Source organism: Anolis carolinensis, unplaced genomic scaffold, assembly GCF_035594765.1.
Source record: "Anolis carolinensis isolate JA03-04 unplaced genomic scaffold, rAnoCar3.1.pri scaffold_11, whole genome shotgun sequence".
Classification (NCBI taxonomy): Eukaryota; Metazoa; Chordata; class Lepidosauria; order Squamata; family Dactyloidae; genus Anolis; species Anolis carolinensis.
In genome coordinates, this window is record NW_026943822.1 from 4296078 (window position 1) to 4319775 (window position 23698).

A 23698-nucleotide genomic window follows, 5' to 3' on the forward strand; every position below is an offset into this window, starting at 1 on the left:
TTCCTAAGAGCAAACTTAGGCAAGGCAATAATACATTCACCATTAGAAACTGGTTCCTAAGCAACTGAATAGCTCTGCTGCATATTAACCTTGTGCAGGAACATGTCGCTCAGAGGATTTGCTCAGAGTAGATTCAGACAAACATTTTCGTCTCCTCCCTTCACTTTGAGAAGGTTTATTATTATTATTAGTATTATTGACCCAACAACATAGTATGACACAGCCAACAAGATAGATACGCTGGATTTCGTATCACAAAATCACAAGTCGAACACTTCCCAAGTGTCTAGGATTGTGTGATGTATTATTATTATTATTATTATTATTATTATTGACACAACAACATAGTATGACACAGCCAACAAGATAGATACGCTGGATTTTGTATCACAAAATCACAAGTCGAACACTTCCCAAGTGTCTAGGATTGTGTGATGTATTATTATTATTAATATTATTATTGACCCAACAACATAGTATGACACAGCAATCAAGATAGATATGCTGGATTTCGTATCACAAAATCACAAGTCGAACGCTTCCCAAGTGTCTAGGATTGTGTGATGTATTATTATTATTATTATTATTATTATTGACACAACAACATAGTATGACACAGCCAACAAGATAGATACGCTGGATTTCGTATCACAAAATCACAAGTCGAACACTTCCCAAGTGTCTAGGATTGTGTGATGTATTATTATTATTAATATTATTATTGACCCAACAACATAGTATGACACAGCAAACAAGATAGATACGCTGGATTTCGTATCACAAAATCACAAGTCGAACACTTCCCAAGTGTCTAGGATTGTGTGATGTATTATTATTATTAATATTATTATTGACCCAACAACATAGTATGACACAGCAAACAAGATAGATACGCTGGATTTCGTATCACAAAATCACAAGTCGAACACTTCCCAAGTGTCTAGGATTGTGTGATGTATTATTATTATTATTAATATTATTATTGACCCAACAACATAGTATGACACAGCAAACAAGATAGATACGCTGGATTTCGTATCACAAAATCACAAGTCGAACACTTCCCAAGTGTCTAGGAATGTGTGATGTATTTTTATTATTGACACAACAACAGAGTATGACACAGCAAACAAGATAGATATGCTGGATTTCGTATCACAAAATCACAAGTCGAACACTTCCCAAGTGTCTAGGAATGTGTGATGTATTTTTATTATTGACACAACAACAGAGTATGACACAGCAAACAAGATAGATACGCTGGATTTCGTATCACAAAATCACAAGTCGAACACTTCCCAAGTGTCTAGGATTGTGTGATGTATTATTATTATTAATATTATTATTGACCCAACAACATAGTATGACACAGCAAACAAGATAGATATGCTGGATTTCGTATCACAAAATCACAAGTCGAACACTTCCCAAGTGTCTAGGAATGTGTGATGTATTTTTATTATTGACACAACAACAGAGTATGACACAGCAAACAAGATAGATATGCTGGATTTCGTATCACAAAATCACAAGTCGAACACTTCCCAAGTGTCTAGGAATGTGTGATGTATTTTTATTATTGACACAACAACAGAGTATGACACAGCAAACAAGATAGATATGCTGGATTTCGTATCACAAAATCACAAGTCGAACACTTCCCAAGTGTCTAGGATTGTGTGATGTATTATTATTATTATTATTATTATTATTATTGACACAACAACATAGTATGACACAGCAAACAAGATAGATATGCTGGATTTCATATCACAAAATCACAAGTCAAACACTTCTCAAGTGTCTAGGATTGTGTGATGTATTATTATTATTATTATTATTATTATTATTGACACAACAACATAGTATGACACAGCAAACAAGATAGATATGCTGGATTTCGTATCACAAAATCACAAGTCAAACACTTCCCAAGTGTCTAGGACTGTGTGATGTATTTTCGGATAATGCGTGCAGATCCCAGTCGGGTGGCCTTTTGCAGTTGGCAGATCGTAACTTTATCAATGTCTATTGTTTCCAAATGCCGGCTGAAATCTTTTGGCAGAACACCAATGTGCCGATCACCACCGGGACCACCTGCACTGGTTTCTGCCAGAGTCTTTGAAGTTCAATCTTGAGGTCCTGATAGCGGCTGAGTTTTTCCTGTTGTTTTTCGTCAATGCGACTGTCACCTGGGATGGCGACATCAATGATCCAAACCTTTTTCTTTTCCACAACTGTGATGTCTGGTGTGTTGTGTTCCAGAACTTTGTCAGTCTGGATTCGGAAGTCCCACAGTATCTTTGCGTGCTCATTTTCCAATACTTTTGCAGGTTTGTGATCCCACCAGTTCTTTGCTGCTGGGAGGTGGTCCTTGAGGCATAAGTTCCTATTTGGGCCACATAGTTGTGCCTCTGTTTGTAGTCTGTCTGTGCAATTTTCTTACAGCAGCTGAGGATATGATCAATGGTTTCGTCGGTTTCCTTGCAGAGTCTGCATTTTGGGTCATCAGCTGATTTTTCGATCTTGGCCTGAATTGCCTTTGTTCTGATGGCTTGCTCCTGGGCTGCAAGGATCAGGCCTTCTGTCTCCTTCTTCAGGGTCCCATTCGTGAGCCAGAGACAGGTCTTCTCCTTATCAGCTTTTCCTTCAATTTTGTCAAGGAACTTTCCATGCAATGTTTTGTTGTGCCAGCTGTCTGCTCTAGTTTGTAGTGTGGTTTTCTTGTACTGGTTTTTTGTCTGCTGTGCTACTATTATTATTATTTTATTATGACACAGTAAACAAGATAGATATGCTGGATTTCGTTTCACGAAATCACAAGTCAAACACTTCCCAAGTGTCTAGGACTGTGTGATGTATTTTTCGGATGATGCGTTCAGATCCCAGTAGGGTGGCCTTTTGCAGTTGGCAGATTGTAATTATTATTATTATCATTGAGGCTGGGTGGCCATCTGTCAGGGATGCTTTGCTTGTGTTTTTAGTAAACAAAAGCAGAAGGGGGTTGGACTAAATGGCCCAAGGGGTGTCTTCCAAGGGTTGTTGTTGTTGTTGTTGTTGTTGTTATTATTATTATTATTATTATTATTAAGCAGAAGCAACTGCTGTACAGAACATTATTATTATTATTAAGCAGAAGCAACTGCTGTACAGAACGAGGAAAATTATCACACGAGGCTCTGGAAATGAGTTCTGTAGTTGCAAAACTGTTGTAGTAGACTCCTGGACGAAGGCTAGTCAGTCTCCCCATTACACAGTTATTTTCTCTGTTTTTTTGTCTACTATCTGTTACATGTTTTTTTATCACACCACTGTGGCTTCACTCCTTCAAAGCCCCTCTTTGTCCTGATCCCCCCTTTAAAAAAAAAGGGGGAGTCAGTATGCATAATTGCTTGATTTTGTGGTCTTGCAAGAACTGATATTCCATGTTTTTGGGCCTGCACATTGGGGCTGTGCAAAATTATCATTAGTTCCCATAAGTCGGATCAATTTCTGCCTTATGGAATGCCTTGCCACCCTACATGAGAGCCATGCGTGAGTTAGGGCCTTTTACCCTAGCACTTAAGACCTGGTTCTTTACTAGAGCTTTCGATCTATGTTAATTTTATCAATATTTGTATGTACAGTAGAGTCTCACTTATCCAACATAAACGGGCCGGCAGAATGTTGAATAAGCGAATATGTTGGATAATAAGGAGGCATTAAGGAAAAGCCTATTAAACATCAAATTAGGATAAAATTTTACAAATTAAGCACCAAAACATCATGTTAGACAACAAATTTGGCAGAAAAAGTAGTTCAATATGCAGTAATGCTATGTAGTAATTACTGTATTTATGAATTTAGCACCAAAATACCACGATATATTGAAAACATTGACTACAAAAATCCGTTGGATAATCCAGAACGTTGGATAAGTGAGTGTTCGATAAGTGAGACTCTACTGTATGTATTTTTATCCTTTACCATTTAGCTTGTGAATCACCTAGAGCATCCTGGATGGAGGGCGATTAATAAGTAATTAAATGAAATGAAAAATGAAATGAATTTCATTAAATTCACATTACAACATGATATCCAACAGGTAGGCATGGGCTGTGCCAAAAACTTAAGAATTGAAGCTTACCCAATACTTTTTTGGTTGAATTTTCTAAACCTTGGCAGCCTCAGCCGAAGCAAACAAAGCAAAACCAAAAAGGCTTCCATTCCTCTTTAAATTAATGTCCTCTCAGCATTAGGAGAGGGAAGCAGCAGGGAGAAAGCAGAGTTTTCTGGGAAGGAAAGCACAGAATTCTGGGAAATGTAGTTTGGGAAGGTGAGGAGCCCTATTCCAGACAATGCAAAAAGCTCTGCCCTAAACTACATTTCCCAGAATTCTGCTCAGCATCAGAAAGCCCCAATCAGGAGAGGGGAGAGATTTGTCCTCCATAGCAGCAGCTAGCCAGAGCTCCAATAGATTGTGGAATCTGCAAAGTCGAGGATTGGCTGATACTTCTAGTAAGTAAATCTCTGTGCTGGGCTGGAAGGAAATCCATAAATGAAAGTTCTATGGTTAATATGAGAGACACTCAATGAGCTAGCTGTTGTGAATTTAAAAAAATGTTTTTTATCAAAACTTTCCTAAAATCAGTAGATGTATGAATATTTCTGAAAGTTGGGAGAATGATAGTCTGTTATCATGTGTCATTGTATAGAAAATTCAAGAAGATAGCTCTTGTAGGTTTTTTTAAGTTACAGTAGAGTCTCACTTATCCAAGCCTCGCTTATCCAAGCCTCTGGATAATCCAAGCCATTTTTGCAGTCAATGTTTTCAATATATCATGATATTTTGGTGCTAAATTCATAAATACAGTAATTACAACATAACATGACTGCGTATTGAACTACTTTTTCTGTCAAATTTGTTGTAAAACATGATGTTTTGGTGCTTAATTTGTAAAATCATAACCTAATGTGATGTTTAATAGGCTTTTCCTTATTCCCTCCTTATTATCCAAGATATTCGCTTATCCAAGCTTTTGCCAGCCCGTTTAGCTTGGATAAGTGAGACTCTACTGTATTTATAAAAAATTTGAAAATTCTCCAAAAATTCATAGATAAATGAAACATTCTGAAACTTGATGGGCTAACAGTAGTACAGTAGAGTCTCACTTATCCAACGTAAACGGGCCGACACAACGTTGGATAAGCAAATATGTTGGATAATAAGGAGAGATTAAGGAGAAGCCTATTAAACATCAAATTAGGTTATGATTTTACAATTTAAGCACCAAAACATCATGTTTAACAACAAATTTGACAGAAAAGGTAGTTCAATACACAGTAATGCTATGTAGTAATTACTGTATTTACGAATTTAGCACCAAAATATCATGATGTATTAAAAACATTGACTACAAAAATGCGTTGGATAATCCAGAACGTTGGATAAGCGAATATGTTGGATAATAAGGAGAGATTAAGGAGAAGCCTATTAAACATCAAATTAGGTTATGATTTTACAAATTAAGCACCAAAACATCATGTTAAACAACAAATTTGACAGAAAAAGTAGTTCAATACACAGTAATGCTATGTAGTAATTACTGTATTTACGAATTTAGCACCAAAATATCATGATGTATTAAAAACATTGACTGCAAAAATGCGTTGGATAATCCAGAACGTTGGATAAGCGAGTGTTGGATAAGTGAGACTCTACTGTAATAATATTAATTATATGTTATATATTACACATAATACAGTAGAGTCTCAGTTATCCAAGCTTCGCTTATCCAAGCTTCTGGATTATCCAAGCCATTTTTGTAGTCAGTGTTTTCAATATATCATGATATTTTGGTGCTAAATTCGTAAATACAGTAATTACTGCATATTGAACTACTTTTTCTGTCAAATTTGTTGTATAACATGATGTTTTGGTGCTTAATTTGTAAAATCATAAGCTAATTTGGTGTTTAATAGGCTTTTCCTTGATCCCTCCTTATTATCCAAGATATTCGCTTATCCAAGCTTCTGCCGGCCCGTTTAGCTTGGATAAGTGAGTCTCTACTGTATTGTATATAATATAATATTGATAAAAATATTATAATGTTATACAATAGAATACTACTAATAATACAATATAATAATATTAATTATATGTTATATATTACACATAATATTACAGTATAGTGCAGGGGTCCCCAAACTAAGGCCCCCACCCTCCCTCAGTTTTAGACTTAGGCTCTCCCAAAGTCTGAAATGACTTGAAGGCACAACAACAAAAATCCTACTTGACAATCTCATTGGCCAGAAGCAGGCCCACACTTCCCACTGAAATCCTGATAAGTTTACAGTATGTTGGTTAAAATTATTTTTATTTTTAAATATTGTATTGTTCTTTCATTTACTAATATTGTAAATGAAATATTGTAAATGAATGATATGGTAATAATATAATATATTGTGTATACCTATAATATTGATAATAATATTATAATGCAATACAATATAATATTGATGTATTTATTACAGCATTTCTACCCGCCCTCCTCACCCAACAGGGGACTCAGGGCAGCTAATAATAATAATACAATATACTGTAATAATATTGTATAATATAATAATATTATTATATATTAAACGTAATGTTACTAATAATATTACGGTATAATGGTGTAGTACAATATAGTAATATATAATGCTAATATTGTGCTATGCTTTTTTTTTTTTTTTCGTGTCAGGAGCAACCGGAGTTGCTTCTGGAGTGAGAGAATTGGCCGTCTGCAAGGACGTTGCCCAGGAGACGCCCGGATGTTTTGATGTTTTACCATCCTTGTGGGAGGCTTCTCTCATGTCCCCGCATGGAGCTGGAGCTGATAGAAGGAGCTCATCCACACTCTCCCCGGATGGGATTCGAACCTGGCAGCTTTCAGGTCAGCAACCCAACCTTCAAGTTACGAGGTTTTTATCCCCTTGGCCACCGAGGGCTTGTGCTATGCTAATAATATAATATATTGTATGTACATACATCTTGTAAGCCGCTCTGAGTCCCCTTTGGAATGAGAGAGGGTGGGGTATAAATGTAGTAAATAAATAAATACATGTGGGGGGGGGGGGGTTGCACTATAAATAAGACATGTGCTGTGAGCATAGGAATTTGTTCGTTTTTTTTTTTTTTCAAATGATAATTCGGCCCCTCAGCAGTCTGAGAGGCCATGAATCGGCCCTCCACTTCAAAAGTTTGAGGACCCCTGGTATAGTGGTATATTTCACTATAGTAATATATAATGCTAATATTGTGCTATGCTAATAACATAATATATTGTATGTACATACAGCTGCTCTGAGTCCCCTTCGGGGTGAGAAGGGCGGGATATAAATGTAGTAAATAAATGCAGTAAATAAATAAATAAATAATTTTAGGCTCAGGCTCGGCCAAACTCTGAAATGACTTGAAGGCATACAACAGCAACAATCCCAATTACCTTGACTATCTCATTGGCCAGAAGCAGACCCACATTTTCCATTGAAATCCTGATAGGTTTATGTTGGTTAAGATTGTTTTCATTTTTAAATATTGTATTGTTCTTTTTTTGTTGTTGTTGTTTTGCGCTACAAATAAGACAAATATGCAGTGTGCATAGGCATTTTTTCGTTGTTTTTTCAAATGATAATTTGGCCCCTCAACAGTCTGAAGGATTGTGGACCGACCCTCTGCTTTAAAAGTTTGAGGACCCCTGCTCTAGATCATGCTCTCTCCACTTCCCAACAAAAATCTCTAGATATTGTTGGCCTACATCTCCTATTATCCCTATCCATTTCCTTACTGGAGCTGATGACTGTTAAAAGTATTTGGAAACCCACAGTTGAGAAAAGCTGTCTTAGATCATCCTGACCTTCACAATGATTTTGTGAATGATACCGTATATGAAAGATGCCATGGGGAGATAAATGTTATTGCATTACCACCTCTGCTATCACTGATCCTCTGCCAGAGGTTGTAATAAACACATTTGAATTATTCACTGGATGCTGTCGAGAGGTGTTTCAACAATGCATATGACAAAGGGAGGGGAGTGAGCGATGTCTCTGTTTCACACAGATGAGCTCAATGTACCATGTCGTAGATGATTACCCAGGACCACTTGTAATTACTCATGATAAAGATTTTCATTCAGTAGCAGAAAAGCACTAGCAGAGAGCGAGAAAGAGAGACCAAAATCTCAATTTGGTAGCATGCTTGGTAATACTTCTCGGAAACATATGGGGCAGGGGGACAGGATTGTAAATATTTGTGGCATTTTGCCTCACCCTTTTCTTCTGAATCAGCTTGTTCACCCTGCCAGAAAGATCTGATATTGTCAGACAGGATCATTACAAACCATCCACTCCATGCAGAAAGAAATGCTGGGTTCCATGTTGTACATCTCATTGGCCATGGACAACCACAGAGGTGAACAATATTTTAAAAAATAAACCCTAATGCTTTAGATCTACTCCAAACTAGGCTCCTCCAAAAACTATTTTACTTATTTGTTCTTGTGAACATTTATTGTCACATGTTTGCTAGGCTAGAGTATAGTTACTAGACTTGTGCATAAGTTCATTTTTAAATCGTATATCATTAAAAAATCATAAAATTCGTGCATATGAAAAGGAAAGGTGGGGTTGAATTTAGAAATTGAAACGCTCACCAATAATTTTTGTTAATGTCCTGTAACATTCGGATGTCTCCCAAGCTCAGTGTTGTATGTTAGCCTGTCCAGCCTGTGATTGTGTCTGATGTTCATGATGGGAAAGAGGTTCATATTGATATGCATAATGGAGATGGGAATGATGTTCCTGTTGATGGTTTTGGGCTGGAGTTAAATTCAGAAGAGAGGCCCGAGCAAGGTCACATTTCTGGGAAAGGCCTTTCAAGGCTTTTCTCAGAGCAACAGCCTGAAAGTGATTCTGAGATTGCTTTGCCAAGTGCTGGTGTTAGTGAAACCTTGGAGAGAAAGCAACGTTTTAGTAAACATAGGCAAAACCTTCAGAATCTCAGGCATTCTGATCATTTGCAACAAACAAAACTTAACAACCTGTTATCTAGTGGGAAAGTGAGAAAGAATGCTTTTTTGTCAGTTTAGGTTTTTAGAAAGGGTTTATAATGATTCATGGGAGACAAATATCTCAGTGGAGTCAATGTCTTTTAACCCTGCTGGTTTTGTTTCCAAGTGTTTCATGTTCCATATATCAAGTTGTTGTCAAGTTTAAGTTTTCCCCTGAGAGTTTCTGCGGTTTTGGTTGCTTGTGCTTTTGGAAGCATGTGCCTTGCTTCATGGATTTGTATGTAATATTGGACCTGGCTTTCTTCTGAAGTTCTATGGATAAGCTTGGATTTTGGATTGATAATTTATTTGTCTACATATATTCTACAATAAACTGCTTGCTGATTTTACCAACCTGGTGTGCTGTTTCAAGTCAGGGGGTTTCTGCTTTGGAAAATGTCAGTCAGTTTAATTTTCAGCGTAACAATTAAGCAACTTAGGTAAAGCCAAGAGAACATAAAGTGCTTAACAAATTCTTTTACTCTGGAGTTTTGCCCCATCGTCACCATAAGCAAGGTGCTGTGGGAGGGACTAAACTTAATGGAGATTGAGAACACAGCCATCTTAAATGTAGTTTTGGAAAGCGAGGCAGAGAAAAGTCCCTGCTGTAAACTGTTGTCACCTTTTGGGAACTTATAACAACATTTGTATATATATTTTAAAATGATTAGACGGGACAATAGGTAGTTAGCTAGATCATATATCCTAGGTATTGGCAACAAGTAATTTTGGCTCATATTTCATGGGCACATGGGGCTATAGGACTGAAACAGACAAACAAAGCAAAGTTGGATGAATGATAGTTCTTCATTCATTCTTCCATTGGTCTTGCTATGGTTTCATACATTTGTTCTTAGCTGCAAGAAGGCAAGAGACATATGTTTGTCTAGTACACAAATCTCCCCCACTATGTTTTTCTATTTATGCCTCTGTAGAAGTGGCAACATGAAAAAAAACAGCAAAGCAATTTTCAGTCTTTCACAGCAAAGAGACACATTAATTGCTTGAGTCAAGCACATTTTTGGTGTATTCTGTTGAATTTTATAGATATGGAAGCTTCGTAAGAGAGAAGAAAATGTATTTTCACCAATTGTATGTTAAGCTTCATGCCGCTGCAGAAATGAGGTTTGCTTTCTTTTTCTTTTCCTTTCACTTCTTCCGATTTTCATTTTGGTGTCAAAGAACTCATCCCCAAAAACTAGTTAGTGAAGAATTAATTACCCCCAGCACAATCGTTGCTCACTGTGACACCTCTGAGCTGCGAGAGCACTGGGAACCCGACACGGAGGCCAATAAACAATCTAATATCTTTATTAAAGAAATAAAAGAGTCAAACAAAAATAAGCAGAGTATTTAGTCCAGTAATAGTCCTTTTAGGAAAGGTCAATTATAGTCCAGTAATATGAAGTTAGATGTCCAGCATTAGAGTTCAAAGTTTTAAATCCAATAACCGAAACACACTCAAACTTCCAAGCAGTTTGAGTGGGGAAATAAGCAAGATCTTTCAAAGAGTCCCAGGTTCAATGTCTGAGGCTAGGATAACAAGGCAAGGCAAAGTTGGTCGTGGTGGAACTGAATCGCAGTCCAGACTTGGCAGGGAGACGAAACGCAACGCCCGGTCTACTAGAGAGTAGCGCGCTGCAGGAACTAGAGATGATGTTGGTTTCCCAACTGACATGTTGACACCGCGATGGCCAGCCTGTGCGTAGAACTTTTATGGGACTTCGAATCACCCCTCAAACCAGGTGCCTGAACACTTTTTCCCAAGGGAATTGGACTAAAGACAACAACTTGCCAGATGCGAACCTCCCTGGAAACTCTCAAGGGAATCGGTTTAATTAGCGTCCTCTCTCTCCGCTAATCTCGCGCTTTTCCTCCTATTCTTCTCAGAGCGGAATGTTTTCAGAAACAATCTCCTATCAAAAGGAGCACTCTCCGGGGAACCGGGCTCTGTTTCAAGGGCTTTTGTAATTAACTTTGGGCTAAAACTGTCAACAGGGAACATCTGGAAGGGAGCAGAATCTTGCTGAGTTGGCACAAACCCCATATCCTCTTCAGTCTAATCCATAATGGCTGCGGGGTCATGACTCAAGGGTCCCTAAGACATCACACACACTTTCCAGAACTGGCCAGTCTACAAATGCCTCACCATTAGCCTCACATTCACAATTATGATTTCCCCACAAATCCTGGTGTTTAAGTCCCTATTACTGTATATTTTCTGCTAATGTTTTAGGTTACAAATGGTGATTTGAGGTTAAAAAAAGCCCTCATCCTAGATTCTTCATTCTTCAATGCAAATCAAAACCATTTTGACCTTTTAAATCTTACCATAAGATAGCAAGGGAACAGAAAGAGTTGTAGTTAGCCTATGTAATTATGTGCCTTTTTAAAGTGTTCTCCGAAACAGACATTTCTCTCTTTTAATATGGCTAAAATCCAACTGGTGTGATCCCTAGGATGATAAATAGAATGCATGAATATGTCGTGCTAATTGGATGTAAAACATGGAAGCGTGATGCACAGAAGTCTCTGTTGGTGAAGGATGAAAAAAGTATTGAAGAGCACTTCAACAAACTGAAATGAATGGATGTTTCTTCTTGCACTCCCCTTGTCACTCACCATCAGAGGGTTCACTACTTTCGAGAACCACATTCTATCACGATGGGCAAATTTATTTCAGCTTCAGCTAAACACAAGTGTACATAAGATCAGAGTGAAATAATAAATGTATTAATAATAATAAAAATAGAGTAAAATAAATGTAATAGTAGCAACAATAATAGAGAAAAATAATAAATGTACCATATATTCTCGAGTATAAGCTGACCCAAATATAAGCCAACCAGGACCCTCACCCAAGTATAAGCCGAGGGGGGCTTTTTTAGTCCTAAAAAAAGGGCTGAAAAACTAGGGTTATACTCGAGTATATACAGTAATTATGAAGTGTGTGATTTCTATTAGAAAGAAGTTTATATTTTGCTTTAATTCTGCATAAACTATATACAGTATTAATAATAATAAATATAGAGTAAAATAAATGTAATAGTAGCAACAATAATAGAGAAAGATAATAAATGTACCATATATTCTCGAGTATAAGCTGACCCAAATATAAACCACTATACAAAGTCCCAGAATACTTGTAAAGTATCTATACACACAAACGAATGTCTATGTACAAAGAAAATGTGTCCAAATGACATATATTGTTACAGTTCCCCGTACAAAGCTCAATTTGGCCGTACCCGACAAAATGGAAAGGAGCAACAGCTCTAACACAAAAGTTGTTCAAGTCTGGTATTGGTTCCAATACATATAGGCTTCAGGGATACAGTCAATGAAAATATCTTCCAAACAGATGGTTGGTCGTGTTGCTGTATACTCGATTGAAGAAAATAATGCTGGAGCACCGCTCTCAAAAAAGTCTTCAAAAGTAAAGTCCAAATAAAGTCCCAAGTCTACAGGGGTCCCGGGTATTTTTGACCCTGTTCAGGGAAAAACCCCTTCTTCAGGAGTTGTTAAACTTAGCAACAATGAATTTCTATCTAAAACAAAACATAGAGTAACACTCCCATTAGTACACCGAAGAGCACCCTGAGAGGCCATTATCCTTGTGGTCACTGTAAGTGTTGTCCTCAATCTTGGAAGACTAAGGAGATATATAATCATAGGAACAAAGTGGGCACCACACTAAAACATTTTTCTACTTGTAATAGCAGCAATGTAATCTACCTCTTGACATGTGACTGTGATCTCTGGTATATCGGAAAAACAACCAGATCCTTGAGAATCAGAATCTCTGAACATAATCCAGAATCAAAAATTTATCTACAGAATCCCTTTTTATATTCACACTTCACCCAATATAAACATTCATCTACCTCATTTAAATTTTGTGCTCTGGAATGCATCTCTCAAAAACCTTTCATGGACTTGGAAAAACTATTATCCCAAAGGGAAATGTACTGGATCTTTAAGTTTAAAACCTTTTCCCCTCAGGGACTTAATGAATCACTTAATTTTAGCTGTTTCCTTTAAACCTTCAAGTACTCTTTAAAAACCTTTGAATGAACCTCCAGAATTACTCGCAGTTGAAATCACCACAAGCAGAGTCACTCAGTGAAAGCATTTAGCACTATGTAAGTATAATACTGTTATATGGGTTACCTTTACTTCTGTTAACACTGCTGGTAAAATACTTGTTACTCTATGTTTTGTTTTAGATAGAAATTCATTGTTGCTGAGTTTAACAACTCCTGAAGAAGGGGTTTTTCCCTGAAACAGGGTCAAAAATACCCGGGACCCCTGTAGACTTGGGACTTTATTTGGACTTTGCTTTTGAAGACTTTTTTTGAGAGCGGTGCTCCAGCATTATTTTCTTCAATCCAGTATACAGCAACACGACCAACCATCTGTTTGGAAGATATTTTCATTGACTGTATCCCTGAAGCCTATATGTATTGGAACCAATACCAGACTTGAACAACTTTTGTGTTAGAGCTGTTGCTCCTTTTCATTTTGTCGGGTACGGTCAAATTGACCCAAATATAAACCAACCAGGATACTCACCCGAGTATAAGCCGAGGGGGGCTTTTTTAGTCCTGAAAAACTAGGCTTATACTCGAGTATATATAATAATTATGAAGTGTGTGATTTCTATTAGAAAGAAGTTTATATTTTGATTTAATTCTGCATAAACTATATACAGTAGAGTCTCACTTATCCAACATAAACGGGTTGGCAGAATGTTGGATAAGCAAATATGTTGGATAATAAGGAGGCATTAAGGAAAAGCCTATTAAACATCAAATCAGGTTATGATTTTAAAAATTAAGCACCAAAACATCATGTTGTACAACAAATTTTACAGAAAAAGTAGTCCAATACGCAGTCATGCTATGTAGTAATTACTGTATTTACGAATTTAGCACCAAAATATCACGATGTATTGAAAACATTGACTACAAAAATGCATTGGATAAACCAGAACGTTGGATAAGTGAGACTCCACTGTATTAATAATAATAAATATAGAGTAAAATAAATGTAATAGTAGCAACAATAATAGAGAAAAATAATAAATGTACCATATATTCTCGAGTATAAGCTGACCCAAATATAAGCCAACCAGGACCCTCACCCGAATATAAGCCGAGGGGGGCTTTTTTAGTCCTAAAAAAAGGGCTGAAAAACTAGGCTTATACTCGAGTATATACAGTAATTATGAAGTGTGTGATTTCTATTAGAAAGAAGTTTATATTTTGCTTTAATTCTGCATAAACTATATATATATATTCTCAATTTTTTCGAATTGGTTTCAAGTATTTGGATGCCTACCTGTACTTGTTTTTTTCCTAGGCTATAGAGCCTTAAACATTGCAACTAGTCTTCATAAGTTAATTCTTCCATTTCTATTATCATTTTGTTTGCCCTTTTCACACATTTTCTATATCTGCAATATTTTAAAAGTGCAATGACCAGAACTTTACACACATGCTCACATTGTGGATTTGTATACAGGCAATACGATGTTGGCAGTGTTATCACTGATTTCTTTTCTAATGATGCCAAATTTACAATGTGCCCTTTTTCTTTTGCTGCAGTCACACAGTAGGTGACATTTTCAAAGGGATCTCACCCATGAATCCAGAATTCCTTAGTCTGTTGCTGCCAGTTCAGATCCCATCAGGATACACATAAAATTGGGATATGTTTTAATACCAATATGAATCACTTTACACTTTTTGCTTTATTTTCATTTATTTTTAAAGCCCATTCCCCAGTTATTTGTGTTGTTTATCCTAATATGTTTTATGTTTTTTATATTGTCTGCCATCCTGAGATCTCATGATAACGAATGGAATATAAATATTGATATAAACAAACATATATAAATATAAATACAGTAAAGTCTCACTTATCCAACACTCGCTTATCCAATGTTCTGGATTATCCAATGCATTTTTGGAGTCAATGTTTTCAATATATCGTGATATTTTGGTGCTAAATTCATAAATACAGTAATTACTACATAGCATTACTGCATATTGAACTACTTTTTTTGCCAAATTTGTTTTCTAACATGATGTTTTGGTGCTTAATTTGTAAAATCATAACCTAATTTGATGTTTAATAGGCTTTTCCTTAATCTCTCCTTATTATCCAACATATTCGCTTATCCAACATTCTGCCGGCCAGTTTATGTTGGATAAGTGAGACTCTACTGTATTGATATAAAAAACTGGAGCCTCTGGTGGCGCAGTGTGTTAAAGCCCTGAGCTGCTGAACTTGCAGAGACCCCTTGGGACATTTAGTCCAATCCCCTTCTGCCTTTGTGCACCAAAAGCACAAGCAAAGCACCCCTGACAGATGGCCACCCAGCCTCAATGTTAATAATAATAATAATAATAATAATAATAATAATAATAATAATAATAAAATTACGATCTGCCAACTGCAAAAGGCCACCCTACTGGGATCTGCACGCATCATCCGAAAATACATCACACAGTCCTAAACACTTGGGAAGTGTTCGACTTGTGATTTTGTGATACGAAATCCAGCATATCTATCTTGTTTGCTGTGACATAATGAAATAATAATAATAATAACAATAATAATAATAATAATAATAAAGAGGGTTGGAAGAGACCCCTTGGGACATTTAGTCCAATCCCCTTCTGCCTTTGTGCACCAAAAGCACGAGCAAAGCACCCCTGACAGATGGCCACCCAGCCTCAATGTTAATAATAATAATAATTAATAATAATAATAATAATAATAAAGAGGGTTGGAAGAGACCCCTTGGGACATTTAGTCCAATCCCCTTCTGCCTTTGTGCACCAAAAGCACGAGCAAAGCACCCCTGACAGATGGCCACCCAGCCTCAATGTTAATAATAATAATAATTAATAATAATAATAATAATAATAATAATAATAATAAAATGTTTACATCACACAGTCCTAGACACTTGGGGAGTGTTCGACTTGTGATTTTGTGATATGAAATCCAGCATATCTATCTTGTTTTCTGTGTAATAATAATAATAATAATAATAATAATAATAATAATAATAAGGGTTGGAAGAGAAGAAGAGACCCCTTGGGTCATTTAGCCCAACCCCCTTTTGCCCTTGTGCCGTTGGGGCCGGATAAATGGATTCTATGGGCCGCATCCGGCCCGCGGGCCATAGTTTGGGGACCCCTGTCATAGACTCTGGGGGAAGATTCAAGTGGGCCGGCCATTTGTTCTTCGGGGCAGCTCGCCCGCTATAATTGATCTTTCCACCATTGAGAAGCTTCCAAGGTCCCTAGGGTTACTTGGGATATGGTTGGTAATGTTCTGCCTTAGTGAAGGGCTTTTTGATCAAACCAGAAATCACAAATCAGCCGTGTCAGCCATTTTAAAGACATCCAAACACACTTGACTTGATGACTGCAGTCATAATAAGTAGTATCTTTGTAATGAGAAAATCCGTGTTTCAAATCCCTGGATATACACTGATGCCAAATCTAATGATATCAATCCCTTCACTTTTCAAAGTAGTGCTTATTAAAAAGGGGAGGGGGCCCTGCGGACTGAAACCAAATCCAATTGGAGTTTGTCTGGTGGGGAAAAGACCGTGGAGCAAATGTAAGATTAGCTTGTGTGGGGAATCATGGGTGGTCATGCGATGTACAATAAACGTGACAGCGGAACAGTCATAGAGTTCTTCAATCTTAATCTTCAACCGTAAGAAAGTCAAACTTTCGTTCCCACCATCCTGGTTATACTTTGGTCAATCTTGACTGTTATTTATTTGTTTGTTTGTTTAAAAAGGTAAAGGTAAAGGTAAAGGTTTCCCCTGACGTTAAGTCATGTCTGACTCTGGGGGTTGGTGCTCATCTCCATTTCTAAGCCCAAGAGCCGGCGTTGTCCGTAGACACCTCCAAGGTCATTTAATTAATTAATTTATTTACAGTATTTACATTCCGCCCTTCTCACCCCGAAGGGGACTCAGGGCGGATCACATTACACATATAAGGCATACATTCAATGCCTTAACATAGAACAAAGACAAAACAAACACGGGGCTCCGAGTGGGCCTCGAACTCATGACCTCCTGGTCAGAGTGATTAATTGCAGCTGGCTGCAGCTGGTTGCTCAACTGCCTGCGCCACAGCCCGGCCGGCATGTGGCCAGCATGACTGCATGGAGCGCCATTACTTTCCCACCAGAGCGGTACCTATTGATCTACTCACATTGGCATGTTTTCGAACTGCTAGGTTGGCAGAAGCTGGAGCTAACAGCAGGTGCTCATTCCTCTCCCGGGATTTGAAACTGGGACCTTTCGGTCCACAAGTTCAGCAGCTCAGCGCTTTAACACACTGTGCCACCAGGGGCCCCTATTTACATGGTATTATAATAATACAGTAGAGTCTCACTTATCCAACGTAAACGGGCCGGCAGAACGTTGGATAAGCAAATATGTTGGATAATAAGGAGAGATTAAGGAAAAGCCTATTAAACATCAAATTAGGTTATGATTTTACAAATTAAGCACCAAAACATCATGTTAGACAACAAATTTGACAGAAAAAGTAGTTCAATACACAGTAATGCTATGTAGTAATCACTGTATTTACGAATTTAGCACCAAAATATCACGAGGTATTAAAAACATTGACTGCAAAAATGTGTTGGATAATCCAGAACGTTGGATAAGCGAGTGTTGGATAAGTGAGACTCTGATGTATTTACATAATATTTAAATATGTAAATAATATAATATTTACCACGTGGTTGACTGTGCTGGGGATGCTTTTAACTGATAGTGGTTTTTTTATATCCAATGTGTTCCCTGCTTGGGTTTTAATAATGCTGTACTTACTTGGTTTTATCTTGTTTTTAATTATGTTGGTGCTAATCCATGACATATGTAGTATTTGAAGGGCATATCCTGACCTTGATATTTGCAGCATTTTAATGTTTTAATGATTTATATAGGGTTTTAATAGCATGTTTTATATTGTATTTGATGGTCAGGCTTTTGTGTATTTGTTTGTTTGTCTTGCATGCGAAAGACCTATGGTCGAAGCCAGGGGTCCCCAAACTTTTTAAACAAGGGGCCAGTTCACGATCCTTTGGACCGTTGGAGGGCTGGACTATAGTTGGCCACCGAGCAATAATAATAAACAACAACAACAACAAACAACAACAATAATAAAGAGGGTTGGAAGAGACCCCTTGGGCCATTTAGTCCAAGCACCCCTGACAGATGGCCACCCAGCCTCAATGTTAATAATAATAATAATAATAATAATAATAATAATAATAATAATAATAATAATAATACAGGGTTTTGGAACACAATACTCCTGACCTCACAACTGTGTTAAAAAACAAAGTATGGATTGTCGATGTTGCAATCCCAGGTGACAGAAGGATTGAGAAGAAACAACTGGAAAAGCTGACACGATATGAGGATTTAAAGATTGAATTACAAAGACTCTGGCACAAGCCAGTCAAGGTGGTCCCAGTGGTGATCGGCACACTGGGTGCAGTGCCTAAAGACCTTGGCCTGCACTTAAACACAAATGGCGGTAACAAAATTACCATCTGCCAGCTACAGAAGGCCACCTTAATGGGATCTGCATGCGTTATTCGCCGATACATCACAGTCCTAGACACTTGGGAAGTGTCCGACGTATAATCCAATACAACAGCCAGCAGAGTGTCTGCTGTGGACTCATCTTGTTGTGTTAATAATAATAATAATAATAATAATAATAATAATAATAATAATAATAATAAACATTCAAAAGTATTGGAAAATAAGCACGCAAAGATACTGTGGGACTTCCGAATCCAGACTCACAAAGTTCTGGAACACAACACAGCAGACATCACAGTTGTGGAAAAGAACAAGGTTTGGATCATTGATGTTGCCATCCCAGGTGACAGTCGCATTGACGAAAAACAACAGGAAAAACTCAGCCGCTATCAGGACCTCAAGATTGAACTTCGAAGACTGGCAGAAACCAGTGCAGGTGGTCCCGGTGGTGATGGGCGCATTGGGTGCCGTGCCAAAAGATCTCAGCCGGCATTTGGAAACAATAGACATTGTCAAAATCACAATCTGCCAACTGCAAAAGGCCACCGTACTGGGATCTGCACGCATCATCCGAAAATACATCACACAGTCCTAGACACTTGGGAAGTGTTCGACTTGTGATTTTTGTGATATGAAATCCAGCATATCTATCTTGTTTGCTGTGTCATAATAATAATAATAGCTTTAAGAGAAAAGAGACCCTTGGGTCATTTAGCCCAACCCCCTTCTGCCCTTGTGCCGTGGGGGCCAGATAAATGGCTTCGATGGGCCGCATCCGGCCCCCGGGCCTTAGTTTGGGGACCCCTGGTCTAAGCATTAAATAAATAAATAAATAAATTATAATATTTACATGGTATTATAACATTATTAAGCTCAGTTAAGACATGAAATACACAACCAGATACATAACCAATTGTACATTCATGTGCACTATTTAAATTCAAATCTCTAGTCTTATGGGATTCTGAACTCATGGAGTTGCACAATTTTTCAAGGAAAAAGGGGGGGGGCATGGATGATGGATTGGGAGGAGACAAGTGCCAGCATTTGCAACAAGCTAAAAGTGTTTGCAAGTTTCTTACAGCACTTTGAGAACAGATTGCTGTGACGGAAGGAATGGTTATCCTGGCATGCTCCAGCTCAAACCAAGACTGGATTACAATGCCAGGTTCATTTTTAGAGCCTTGTGTGATAATGTCCTCGGCAGGGACATATGGCAATAGAGTTCCAAATGTTGTACAATCATCCAGGAGGATTTGTCAAAATGAAACAAAGTGACAGCTAGAACAGTTTGATGGTTTACTGATTACAGAGAGTTGTTAAAAATCTAAGAATCCCAATGCAACCTAAGGCAACGAAAGCGTGTATCCATTTAGCTGATTGAAGCTTCGCTTTGTCACAGCTGGGTCTTCATGATGAATCAGCTGCCACTTCATAGATCAAATTCCTGGTCCAAACTATTGTTGAATGAACCAGTTCAGGACCAGACTACTGCACTGATTTTCCTGTGATCTTCAAATATCCTCTCTCTCATGTTCTGAAAAGTGCTGACACTTTTATAAGCCAAATCACCTCGTTCTAACAAAGGAAGAAGTTTTTCCTGACAATCCAGGAGAGAATATATTTTCTGGTACAGCTTCCAGCTGCTAGAGAAACAAATATGCTGTTTTATTTTTCTCTGAACCCTGCCCATTTGACATCTTATATTCCCCTTAAAGAAGTACAGTAGAGTCTCACATAATAATAATAATAATAATAATAATAATAATAATAATAATAATAATAATAATAACAACTTTATTTTTATACCCCGCCCCATCTCCCCGAAGGGACTCGGGGCGGCTTACATGGGGCCTAGCCCGATAAAACAATCAATATCAGTAACACAACTATAAAACAATTATACCAGTAAAACATCAATCATTAAACAATCATTAAAATCGGCAAGAAGCATACGAAAAACATACAATATTAAAACAGGAGACTAATTCATAAAATCCAGAACAGAATGTGCTGGTAGAAATGGACAATAAAGTGCAAAATAGCATTGGCAACATGTCGAAATGGGGGCTATTATAAAATGGGCAGATGGATCAGTCCAACATCAAACTTATCCAACATTCTGGATTATCCAACGCATTTTTGTAGTCAATGTTTTCAATACATCGTGATATTTTGGTGCTAAATTCGTAAATACAGTAATTACAACATAACATTACTGCGTATTGAACTTCTTTTTCTGTCAAATTTGTTGTATAACATGATGTTTGGATGCTTAATTTGTAAAATCATAACCTAATTTGAGGTTTAATAGGCTTTTCCTTAATGCCTCCTTATTATCCAACATATTTGCTTATCCAACATTCTGTCGGCCTGTTTATGTTGGATAAGTGAGACTCTACTGTATATAAAATCCATATATAGGGTTAATTTGAGAACCTACTAACGCTCCTTACTTTTCTTCCCAAGATCTGTCCCCGCAACACGGTTTTGGCAATTTCTGGGCAAAGCTCTGTTGTTATCGACCCGTCTTGTTTCTATTGTGAATTTGAGATGAAAGGAAATATATTAGGCTAGAGGCTGTCCCATGCACAAGTACACAAGACAGATGGAAGTACACGGAGTATATAGTCCTCTCAAATCAATGACCCAGTTTTGGTTAATTACTCAGTCTCTGACTCGGAGTTTGAAAGGGCTGTAACAACATAGAAGGATCATTGTGATAAATTGACTCCAGAGAATTAAGTCTGATAAGGACAAGGAAGACTTCTAGGTCTCTACCGACATGGCACCTATTCCTCCCTCTCCACGAATACTGTACAGGTGCAGAAGACGTATTTTATAAGGCTTAGAAAATAACTGTGGAAAATTTACTTGGAGCAAAATGGAAAAAAAAACAACTTTTTCCACCCAACAGTCCAGGCTGTGGCACAGGTTGGAGAGCAAGCCAGCTGCAACCAGCTGCAATGAATCACTCTGACCAGGAGGTCATGAGTTCGAGGCCCGCTCGGAGCCTATGTTTGTTTTGTCTTTGTTCTATGTTAAAAGGCATTGAATGTTGGCCTATATGTGTAATGTGATCCGCCCTGAGTCCCCTTTGGGGTGAGAAGGGTGGAATATAAACGCTGTAAATAAATAAATAAATAAATATTATAAAGAGGATCCTGCCAAACACAACATTTTCCCATTGGCTGCACAAGGAAATAGATGTTGACTAAATGGTGCAATTAAAAACTAGGTGGAATAGTAACACTGCATTTTTATGGATAATGTGATTTACATTGTGAAACATCACATTGTTTCAGGGAGACAAAATTTATATACTGTATATACTCAAGTATAAGCCTAGTTTTTCAGCCCTTTTTTTAAGACTGAAAAAGCCCCCCTTGGCTTATACTCGGGTGAGGGTCCTGGTTGGCTTATATTTAATTCAGCTTATACTCGAGAATATATGGAACATTTATTATTTTTCTCTGTTATTATTGGTATTATTACATTTATTATTTTTCTCTATTATTGTTGCTACTATTAAATTTATTTTACTCTATTTTTATTATTATTAATAATACATTTATTATTTCACTCTGATCTTATTATTATTATTATTATTATTGCATTTATTATTTTACTCTATTATTACATGTATTATTTTCCTGTATTTATTATTATTACAGTAGAGTCTCACTTATCCAACACTCGCTTATCCAACGTTCTGGATTATCCAACGCATTTTTGTAGTCAATGTTTTCAATATATCGTGATATTTTGGTGCTAAATTCATAAATACAGTAATTACTACATAGCATTACTGCGTATGGAACTACTTTTTCTGCCAAATTTGTTGTCTAACATGATGTTTTGGTGCTTAATTTGTAAAATCATAACCTAATTTGATGTTTAATAGGCTTTTCCTTAATGCCTTTTTATTATCCAACATATTCGCTTATCCAACATTCTGCCGGCCCGTTTATGTTGGATAAGTGAGACTCTACTGTATTATTATTATTATTATTACATGTATTATTTTACTCTATTATTATTATTAAAAGGATACATAAGCACATTTACATTGAAGAAGAGGAGAATAATTATTTGATCAGAGTTGGACAGTCTTATTTTACATTTGAGTTTATGTAAGTATTCAAAAACATTTAACCTACCGATGCCTCAATTAATGTAAACACACACTTTTAAAAGCAACCCAAAAATGCATTTCTCTTCCCTTCAGAGGCCTCCCATTTTCCAGCTAATCTCAGGCTGCGCCTAGGCATTCCTTTCCATTGCAAATCTGCTCTAGATAGCAATGGTGCTCCTTGATTGTCAAGGTCAACTAATTCATTATCTTGCACCTGAATAGGAGCCTGAGACAAATCCAGCTCATTACTTCCCATGGGAATGTCTCCCTGGTTGTTATCCATGACAGGCTGGTTCAGGAGTTCATCCACAGGCTGCGCTTCTTGCCCTTCTGAACCAGCCTGTATAACTCCATGATTTCTCAGCCCCATGGCATCATCCTGGAATTCATCTTGCATCCCATCCTCTGGCTCCTGCATCTGAAACCCAAAATCCCCTTCCTTGTCGTCACTCTGGTTCTGCTGCTGAGTCACAACACAATGCCCTTTTCAAATAACCCGGGCATCGCCGGGTATCCAAGCTAGTATTTAATAAAAATAGTTGTTAAAAGTTTGTGCTTTAGCCAGGCCTTGTTCATTCATTGACCTTGCAAAGGCATTCGACACAGTGAATCGCAGCGCTCTCTGGACCATTCTCCAAAAAATCGGGTGCCCTGACAAATTTGTGAACATCCTTTGGCTCCTCCATGATGATAGGATGGCAACAGTCTTGGACAGCAACGGCTCCCAAAGTGACCCATTTAAGGTGGAATCAGGTGTCAAGCAGGGGTGTGTTATTGCCCCCACCTTATTTTCCATCTTCATCGCTATGATACTTCACCTTGTTGATGGGAAGCTTCCCACCGGAGTGGAAATCATCTATCGGACAGATGGCAAGCTATTTAACCTCAGCAGAA

The 23698-nt window shown here is 37.5% G+C and overlaps 1 long non-coding RNA gene across 1 annotated transcript; it reads left to right on the forward strand.

The window, feature by feature from the left end:
- Window positions 1–12585: 12585 nt before the first annotated feature.
- Window positions 12586–18089, forward strand: LOC134293953 (uncharacterized). The gene is made up of 2 exons (XR_010000912.1): window positions 12586–13213; window positions 13298–18089. It is a non-coding gene; the product is annotated as an uncharacterized LOC134293953 (long non-coding RNA).
- The last annotated feature ends 5609 nt before the right edge of the window (window positions 18090–23698 follow it).